This window comes from Astyanax mexicanus, chromosome 20 (genome assembly GCF_023375975.1).
Source record: "Astyanax mexicanus isolate ESR-SI-001 chromosome 20, AstMex3_surface, whole genome shotgun sequence".
In the NCBI taxonomy this organism is placed as follows: domain Eukaryota; kingdom Metazoa; phylum Chordata; class Actinopteri; order Characiformes; family Acestrorhamphidae; genus Astyanax; species Astyanax mexicanus.
Genome location: NC_064427.1, coordinates 13,284,924 through 13,295,551, shown reverse-complemented (window position 1 = coordinate 13,295,551; position 10,628 = coordinate 13,284,924).

Below are 10,628 nucleotides of genomic sequence, written 5' to 3'. Positions count from 1 at the left end.
CAAACAAACTTTGAAAAATTTTGGGACCCAAAAAATTTTGACCCAAAAAAACTTCGAAAAATTTTGGGACCCAAAATAATTTTGACCCAAAAAAACTTCAAAAAAATTTGAGACACAAAAACACTTTGAAAAATTTTAAGACCAAAAAATTGTTGAGACCCGAAAAAATTTAGAAAAAATTTGGGACACAAAAAATCTTTGAAAAATTTTAGACCCGAAGAAAGTTTGACACAAAAAAACTTCAAAAAATTTCGGATCCCAAAAAAATATTCGAAAAATTTCGGGACCCAAAAAAATTTTGACCTAAAATAATTTTGACCTCAAAATATTTTCGAAAAATTTTGGGACCCAAAAAAAATTTGACCTAAAGTAATTTTGACCTCAAAATATCTTCGAAAAATTTTCGGCCCAAAAAAGTTTGACCCAAAAAAACTTCTAAAAATTTTGACACAAAATTATTTCGAAAAATTTTTAGACCAGAAAAAATTTTGACACAAAAGAACTTCGAAAAAATTTGGAACCAAAAATAATTTTGACCAAAATAAATTAAAAAAAAATTTTGACCAAAAAAAAATTTTGAGACCCTAAAAAATTTTGAACCAAAAAACTTCGAAAAATATTGGGACCCAAAAAAAACTTTGAAAAAATTTTGGCCCAAAAATATTTTGACCCAAATAAATTTCGAAAAAATTTAGGACCCTAAACAATTTTGACCTAAAAAAACTTCGAAAAATATTGGGACCCAAAAAAAACTTTGAAAAAATTTTGGCCCAAAAACATTTTGACCCAAATAAATTTCGAAAAAATTTAGGACCCAAAATAATTTTGACCCAAAAAAACTTCGAAAAAATTTTGACCGAAAAAAACTTCGAAAAAATTTTGACCAAAAAAACTTTGAAAAATTTTGGGACCCAAAAAAACTTTGAAAAATTTTGGGACCCAAAAAATATTGACCCATGAAACCAAAAAAATTTGAGACCCGATAAAATCTTTGAAAAATTTTGGGACCCAAAAAAAAAAAAAAAAAAAACAATTTTGACCTAAAAAAAACTTTGAAAAATTTTGAGATCCGAAAAAATTTTGACCCAAAAACACTTCGAAAAATTTTGGGACCTAAAAAAACTTCAAAAAATTTTGGGATCCAAAAAAACTTTGAAAAATTTTGGGACCCAAAAAATTTTGACCCAAAAAAACTTCGAAAAATTTTGGGACCCAAAAAAATTTTGACCCAAAAAAACTTCAAAAACTTTTGGGACCCAAACAAACTGAACAATTTTTGTTTTAAAAAAAAATTGACCCAAAAAAACTTTGAAAAAATTTGGAACCAAAAATAATTTTGACCCAAATAAACTTCAAAAAATTTTGACCCAAAAAAACTTTGAAAAATTTTGGGACCCAAAAAAACTTTGAAAAAATTTTGGCCCAAAAACATTTTGACCCAAATAAATTTCGAAAAAATTTAGGACCCAAAATAATTTTGACCCAAAAAAACTTCGAAAAAATTTTGACCCAAATAAACTTCAAAAAATTTTGACCCAAAAAAACATTGAAAAATTTTGGGACCCAAAAAAACTTTGAAAAAATTTTGGCCCAAAAACATTTTGACCCAAATAAATTTCGAAAAAATTTAGGACCCAAAATAATTTTGACCCAAAAAAACTTCGAAAAAATTTTGGGACCCAAAAAAACTTTGAAAAATTTTGGGACCCAAAAAAACTTTGAAAAATTTTGGGACCCAAAAAAACTTTGAAAAATTTTGGGACCCAAAAAAACTTAGAAAAATTTTGGGACCCAAAAAATATTGACCCATGAAACCAAAAAATTGTGAGACCCGATAAAATCTTTGAAAAATTTTGGGAAACAAAAAAAAAACAATTTTGACCTAAAAAAAATGTGAAAAATTTTGAGATCCGAAAAAAATTTGACCCAAAAATACTTCGAAAAATTTTGGGACCTAAAATAACTTCAAAAAATTTTGGGATCCAAACAAACTTTGAAAAAATTTTTGTTTTAAAAAAATTTTGGGACTCAAAAAAACTTCGAAAAAATTTGGAACCCAAAATAATTTTGACCCAAATAAACTTCAAAAAATTTTGAGCCCAAAAAAATTTTGAGACGCGAAAAAATGTAGAAAAAGTTTGAGACCCTAAAAAATTTCGACCCAAAAAAACTTCGAAAAATTTTGGGACTCAAAAAAAAATTTGAAAAAAATTTGGCCCAAAATAATTTTGACCCAAATAAATTTCGAAAAATGTTGGGCCCAAAAACATTTTGACCCAAAAAACTTGAAAATTTTGGGACCTTAAAAATTTTGGGACCCAAAAAAACTTTGAAAATTTTTGGGACCCAAAAAAACTTTGAAAAATTTTGGGACCCAAAAAAACTTTGAAAATTTTTGGGACCCAAAAAATTTTGACCCAAAAACACTTAGAAAAATTTTGGGACCCAAAAACATTTTGAAAAATTTTGGGACCCAAAAAAACTTTGAAAAATTTTGGGACCCAAAAAAACTTTGAAAAATTTTGGGACCCAAAAAAACTTCGAAAAATTTTAAGACCCAAAAAATTTTGACCCAAAAACACTTCGAAAAATTTTGGGACCCAAAAACATTTTGACCCAAACAAACTTGAAAATTTTGGGACCCTAAAAAATTTGGGACCCAAAATAACTTTGAAAAATTTTGAAACCCGAAAATTTTTTGACCCAAAAAAACTTTGAAAAATTTTGGGACCCAAAAAAACTTTGAAAAATTTTGGGACCCAAAAAATTTTGACGCAAAAAACTTTGAAAAATTTCGGGACCCAAAAAAATCTTCAACAAATTTTGGGACCCAAAAAAAATTTGACCTTAAAAAATCTTCGGAAAATTTTGGGACTCAAAAAAATTTGACCTCAAAAAATCTTCGAAAAATTTTGAGACCCAAAAAATTTGGGACCCAAATCCTTTCAGAAGACCAGAACTTCTTCTCAGGCAAAATCTGAGGCATCTGAGACAAAACAGTATGACCACCAGCTACTCCAGATCAGCCAGTCATGAGTGTAAAAGGCCAATCTGTATTGATGAAATTAAAAACGTTTTGGATGATTGATGGCTTTTTTCCAGAGTACCAACAAAGTGTTTGTCTCGACAGTCTGTGATTATATGACTGGATTCACCAAAACACAGCAAAAAGTGATATATAGATAGAAAAAAAGACATTTTTGTAGAGTTTACCAGAACACTACGATTATTACATGATTGTACATTCTGGAAAGCTTCAGAGTAGAGGTCAGTTCTTCTTTTCTATTCATTGCCACTTCTAAATGGTGTTCCAATTAAGAAGTACTGGAATCTTTTTTGTAGTACTGGAATAGTTTTTGCTATGCACATGCTTCTTCAAGAAAATATGAAAGTATGTAATGTTAATAGTTTCACATTTTCTTTAAGAAGCATGTGCATAGCAAAAACTAAAAGAAAGAAATGATTACAGAAATTCTTCATTAGAAAACCATTTAGAAGTTGCAATGAAAAGAAAAGAAGAAATTACCTCCACTCTAAATTTACAATCATGTAATGATTGTGGTGTTCTGGTGAACTCTACAGGAGGCTGGACTGCGAGCAATTTTTGGCCAACAGTGTTTGTTTTTCTGTCTATATACAAATTTTTGCTGTGATTTGGTGAATCCAGCCATATATTCACTGACTGTCAAGACACATCAAGACAAACACTATGTTGGTACTCTGGAAAAAAACCCATCAATCATCCAAAACGTTTTAATCTAATCAATACAGATTGGCCTTTTTCACTCATAACTGGCTGATCTGGAGTAGCTGGTGGTCATACTGGTTTGTCTCAGATGCCTCAGATTTTGCCTGAGAACAAGTTCTGGTCTACTGAAAGGATTGGGTCCTTCACCTGTGTGATAGCAAAAATCACACCCATACAGCCCATTGAATTGTTCAGTTTTCGGGTATTATTGGTATTAGTGCAAAAACCTCTGTTGTCTATTCTGAGAATTTTTGTGTCAAAATTTTTTGGGTCCAAAAATTTTTCAAAGTTTTGTTGGATCCCAAAATTTTTCAAAGTTTTGTTGGGTCCCAAAATTTTTCAAAGTTTTTTTGGGTCCCAAAATTTTTCGAAGTTTTTTTGGGTCCCAAAATTTTTCGAAGATATTTTGAGGTCAAAATTATTTTAGGTCAAATTTTTTTTGAGCCAATAATTTTTCGAAGATATTTTGAGGTCAAAATTATTTTAGGTCAAAATTTTTTTGGGTCCCAAACTTTTTCGAAGATTTTTTTGGGTTCCGAAATTTTTTGAAGTTTTTTTGTGTCAAAATTTTTTCGGGTCTAAAATTTTTCAAAGTGTTTTTGGGTCTCAACATTTTTTGAAGTTTTTTTGGGTCAAACTTTTTTGGGCCCAAAATTTTTCAAAGTTATTTTGGGTCCCAAATTTTTCGAAGATATTTTGAAGTCAAAGTTATTTTAGGTCAAAATTTTTTTGGGTCCCAAAATTTTTCGATGTTTTTTTGTCAAAATTTTTTCGGGTCTAAAAATTTTTCTAACTAATTTCATGTCAAAATTTTTTGGGTCGCAAAATTTTGCAACGTTTTTTTGGGTCCCAAAATTTTTCGAAGATTTTTTTGGGTCCCAAAATATTTCGAGGTTTTTTTGGGTCAAAATTTTTTGGGTACAAAATTCTTTCAAGTTTTTTTGGGACAAATTTTTTTAAAGCTGAGAGAAGCTAAGAGAGGAGATCTTTGATATCATTGTTTGCATTCTTTATGCGCTTTTCTCCCCTTTTATATAGACTTTTCCACCTAAGAATGTCTTTACAATCTGGACAGGCACATGTGTAGTTCCACTGAAGTACTTTACAAGAGTGCCACTTAATAACTCAGAAGAAAAGGTGGAAGTTGCCCACAAAGGACCCCATTTCCTAAGGCTAACTGCAATTTGTGTCAGCAGATGTACATTAAAAGACACTTTTGCAGTGTCATACAGCACCTCAAACTGGATAACAAGTTTCCTAAAAGCCATATCCGCTGCATTAACATTACATAGTTTCACATTTTCTTTAAGAAGCATGTAAATAGCAAAAACAATTTTTTTTCTGTCTATATACCACTTTTTGCTGTGATTTGGTGAATCCAGCCATATAATCACCGACTGTCAAGTCACATCAAGACAAACACTATGTTGGTACTCTGGAAAAAAGCCATCAATCATCTAAAACGTTTTTAATCTCATCAATACAGATGACTGACTGGCATGACTGGCTGTTCTGGAGTAGCTGGTGGTCATACTGTTTTGTCTCAGATGCCTCAGATTTTGCCTGAGAACAAGTTCTGGTCTTCTGAAAGGATAGGGTTCTTCACCTGTGTGATAGCAAAAATCACACCCATACAGCCATACAAATTTTTTCTAAATTTTTTCGGGTCTCAACATTTTTTTGGTCTTAAAATTTTTCAAAGTGTTTTTGGGTCTCAAAATTTTTTGAAGTTTTTTTGGGTCAAACTTTTTTGGGCCCAAATTTTTCAAAGTTATTTTGGGTCCCAAACTTTTTCGAAGATATTTTGAAGTCAAAGTTATTTTAGGTCAAAATTTTTTTAGGTCCCAAAATTTTTTGATGTTTTTTTGTGTCAAAATTTTTTCGGGTCTAAAATTTTTTCTAACTAATTTTATGTCAAAATTTTTTAGGTCGCAAAATTTTTCAACGTTTTTTCGGGTTCCGAAATTTTCCGTTTTTTTTGTGTCAAAACTTTTTCGGGTCCAAATTTTTTTGGGTCCCAAAATTTTTAGAAGTTTTTTTGGGTCCCAAAATTTTTAGAAGTTTTTTTGGGTCCCAAAATTTTTAGAAGTTTTTTTCTCTGGAAAAAAGCCATCAATCATCTAAAACGTTTTTAATCTCATCAATACAGATTGGCCTTTTACACCCGTGACTGGCTGTTCTGGAGTATTTGGTGGTCATACTGTTTTGTCTCAGATGCCTCAGATTTTGCCTGAGAACAAGTTCTGGTCTTCTGAAAGGATAGGGTTTTTCACCTGTGTGATAGCAAAAATCACACCCATACAGCCCATTGTATTGTTCAGTGTTCGGGTATTATTGGTTTAAGTGCAAAAACCTCTGTTGTCTATTCTGAGTTTTTTTGTGTCAAAATTGTTTGGGCCTAAAAAATTTTCTAAATTTTTTTGGTCACAAAATTTTTCAAAGTTTTTTTGGGTCCCAAATTTTTCTAAATTTTTTCGGGTCTCAACATTTTTTTGGTCTTAAAATTTTTCAAACTTTTTTTGGGCCCAAAATTTTTCGAACATATTTTGAGGTCAAAATATTTTGGGTCCCAAAATTTTTCGAAGATTTTTTTGGGATCGGAAATTTTACGATGTTTTTTTGTGTCAAAATTTTTTCGGATCTAAAAATTTTTCGAAGTAATTTTGTGTCAAAATTTTTTGAAGTTTTTATGGGTCAAACTTTTTTTGGGCGCAAAATTTTTCGAAGATATTTTGAGGTCAAAATTATTTTAGGTCAAAATTTTTTTTGATCCCAAAATTTTTTCCGGTCTAAAATTTTTCAAAGTTTTTTTGTGTCCCAAATTTTTTCTAAATTTTTTCGGGTCTCAACATTTTTTTGGTCTTAAAATTTTTCAAAGTGTTTTTGGGTCTCAAAATTTTTAGAAGATTTTGGGTCAAACTGTTTTGGGCCCAAAATTTTTCAACATTTTTTTTGGGTCCCAAAATTTTTTGATGTTTTTTTGTGTCAAAATTTGTTCGGGTCTAAAAAATTTTCTAACTAATTTTATGTCAAAATTTTTTAGGTCGCAAAATTTTTCAACGTTTTTTTGGGTCCCAAAATTTTTAGAAGTTTTTTTGGGTCCCAAAATTTTTCGAAGTTTTTTTCTCTGGAAAAAAGCCATCAATCATCTAAAACGTTTTTAATCTCATCAATACAGATTGGCCTTTTACACCCATGACTGGCTGTTCTGGAGTAGCTGGTGGTCATACTGTTTTGTCTCAGATGCCTCAGATTTTGCCTCAGAACAAGTTCTGGTCTTCTGAAAGGATAGGGTTCTTCACCTGTGAGATAGCAAAAATCACACCCATACAGCCCATTGTATTGTTCAGTGTTCGGGTATTATTGGTTTAAGTGCAAAAACCTCTGTTGTCTATTCTGAGTTTTTTTGTGTCAACATTTTTTGGGTCTATAAATTTTTCTAAATTTTTTTGGGCCCAAAATTTTTCAAAGTTTTTTTAGGTCCCAAATTTTTTCTAAATTTTTCGTGTCTCAACATTTTTTTGGTCTTAAAATTTTTCAAAGTTTTTTTGGGTCCCAAAATTTGTCAAAGTTTTTTTGGGTCCCAAAATTTGTCAAAGTTTTTTTGGGTCAAACTTTTTTTGGGCCCAAAATTTTTCAAAGTTATTTTGAGGTCAAAATTATTTTAGGTCAAAATATTTTGGGTCCCAAAATTTTTCGAAGATTTTTTTGGTACCCGAAATTTTTCGTTGTTTTTTTGTGTTAAAATTTTTTCGGGTCTAACAATTTTTTCGAAGTACTTTTGTGTCAAAATTTTTTGGGTCAAACTTTTTTTGGGCCCAAAATTTTTCGAAGATATTTTGAGCTCAAAGTTATTTTAGGGTCTAACAATTTTTTGGGTCCCAAAATATTTCGATGTTTTTTTGGGTACAAAATTTTTTCAAGTTTTTTTGGGACAAATTTTTTTAAAGCTGAGAGAGGCTGAGAGAGGAGATCTTTGATATCATTGTTTGCATTCTTTATGCACTTTTCTCCCCTTTTATATAGACTTTTCCACCTAAGAATGTCTTTACAATCTGGACAGGCACATGTGTAGTTCCACTGAAGTACTTCACAAGAGTGCCACTTAATAACTCAGAAGAAAAAGTGGAAGTTGCCCACAAAGGACCCCATTTCCTAAGGGTAACCGCAATTTGTGTCAGCAGGTGTACATTAAAAGACACTTTTGCAGTGTCATACAGCACCACAAACTGGATAACAAGTTTCCTAAAAGCCATATCCGCTGCATAAACATTTTCTTTAATTTAGGAAACATTTTTTTGGTCTTAAAATTTTTCAAAGTTTTTTGAGTCCCAAAATTTTTCAAAGTTATTTTGAGGTCAAAATTATTTTAGGTCAAAATTTTTTTGGGTCCTAAAATTTTTCGAAGATTTTTTTGGGATCCGAAATTTTTCGATGTATTTTTGTGTCAAAATTCTTTCGGGTGTAAAAATTTTTCGAAGTAATTTTTTGTCAAAATTTTTTGGGTCAAACTTTTTTTGGGCCAAAAATTTTTAAAAGTTATTTTGGGCCCCAAATTTTTTCGAAGATATTTTGAGGTCAAAGTTATTTTAGGTCAAAATTTTTTTGGGTCCCAAAATGTTTCGAAGATTTTTTTGGGATCTGAAATTTTTCGAAGTTTTTTTGGGTTCCGAAATTTTTTGATGTTTTTTTGTGTCAAATTTTTTTCGGGTCTCAAAATTTTTCGAAATTGCTTTGTGTCAAAATTTTATCGGGCCCAAAATTTTTCAAAGTTTTTTTGGGTCCCAAATTTTTTCGACCATTTTTTTGGGTCCCAAAATATTTCGATGTTTTTTTGGGTACAAAATTTTTTCAAGTTTTTATGGGACAAAATTTTTTAAAGCTGAGAGAAGCTGAGAGAGGAGATCTTTGATATCATTGTTTGCATTCTTTATGCACTTTTCTCCCCTTTTATATATACTTTTCCACCTAAGAATGTCTTTACAATCTGGACAGGCACATGTGTAGTTCCACTGAAGTACTTCACGAGAGTGCCACTTAATAACTCAGAAGAAAAGGTGGAAGTTGCCCACAAAGGACCCCATTTCCTAAGACTAACCGCAATTTTTTTTTAAACCGAAAATTTTTTGATATCAAATTTTTTTTAGGTCAAAAGTTTTTTGTGTCCCAAAATTTTTCTAAGATATTATTGGGTCCCAAAATTTTCCAAGTTTTTCTTTTGTGTAGTTCCATTAAAGTACTTCACAAAAGTGCCATTTAATGACTTAGAAGAAAAAAAAAGATGCTTTCAGTTCCTAACACTTGAAGCAGTTTATCGCTGTAAGAAGTAAAATGGGAGCTCAAAACTGTACTCAGTTTAAACCGTCTGAAAACACACGTAAAGTTCAACACAAGATTGAACCAAAACACTTCACAAACGTTTATTACACGATGTTAGAGCATATTACACAGCTTAAACGTGTTAAACTTCGTAAAAACTAATTTCTGATCGAAAAAGATGTTTTCAGTTCAAAACTATACGCAAACGAATTTTCTCAGTTTAAACCGTCTGAAAACACACTTTACTACATTCAACACACAGGTGAACCAAAAAAACTAAGAAAAGTTTATTACACGATGGTAGTGCATTTTACACAGCTAAAATGTGTTTTCCTTCGTAAAAACTAATTTTTGATCGAAAAAGATGTTTTCAGTTCAAAACAACACTTGAAGCAGTTTATCGCTGTTAGGAGTGAGAGAGGAGCTCAAAACTATACGCAAACGGCTTTTCTCAGCTTAAACCGTCTGAAAACACACTTTACTACATTTAACACACAGGTGAACCTAACCACTTCAGAAACGATGTTAGTGCATTTTACACAGCTAAAACGTGTTTTTCTTCGTAAAAACTCATTTCTGATCGAAAAAGATGTTTTCAGTTCAAAACTATACGCAAACGAATTTTCTCAGTTTAAACCGTCTGAAAACACACTTTACTACATTCAACACACAAATAAACAGAAACAGTTAAGAAATGTTTATTTCATGATGTTAGTATCTTTTACACAGTTCTAATGTGTTTTCGTTCTTAAAAACTCATTTTTGAGCGAAAGAGAAGTTTCGGTTCAAAACAAACTTCGAAGCAGTTTATTGCTCTAAGGAGCGAGAGAGGAGCTCAAAAGTGTGTCCAAAACGCTTTTCTCAGCTTAATTCATCCAAAGACAGGCTTTACTACACTCAACACACAAATGAATCTATAAACTTAAGATATGCTTAATACACGAAGTTAGTACATTTTACACCGATAATATGTGTTTTAGTTCTTAAAAACTCATTTTTGAGCGAAAGAGAAGTTTCATTTCAAAACAACACTTGAAGCAGTTTATTGTTCTATGTAGTGAGAGAGGAGCTCAAAACTATACGCAAAACGTTTTTCTCAGCCCTGAATCCTTCAAAAACAGACTTTACTACATTCAACACACAAATAAACAGAAACAGTTAAGAAATGTTTATTTCATGATGTTAGTACCTTTTATACAGTTCTAATGTGTTTTCGTTCTTAAAAACTCATTTTTGAGCGAAAGAGAAGTTTCAGTTCAAAACAACCTTCGAAGCAGTTTATTGCTCTAAGGAGCGAGAGAGGAGCTCAAAAGTGTGTCCAAAACGCTGTTCTCAGCCCTGAATCCTTCAAGGACAGGCTTTACCTCAACACACAAATGAATCTAGATTAAGAAATGCTTAATATACGAAGTTAGTACATTTTACACCGATAATATGTGCTAATAGGTGATAAATACTCATTTTTGGGCGAAAGAAAACTTTTCAGTTCAAAGCAACACTTGAAGCAGTTTATTGCTCTAAGTAGTGAGAGAGGAGCTCAAAACTATACGCAAAACGCTTT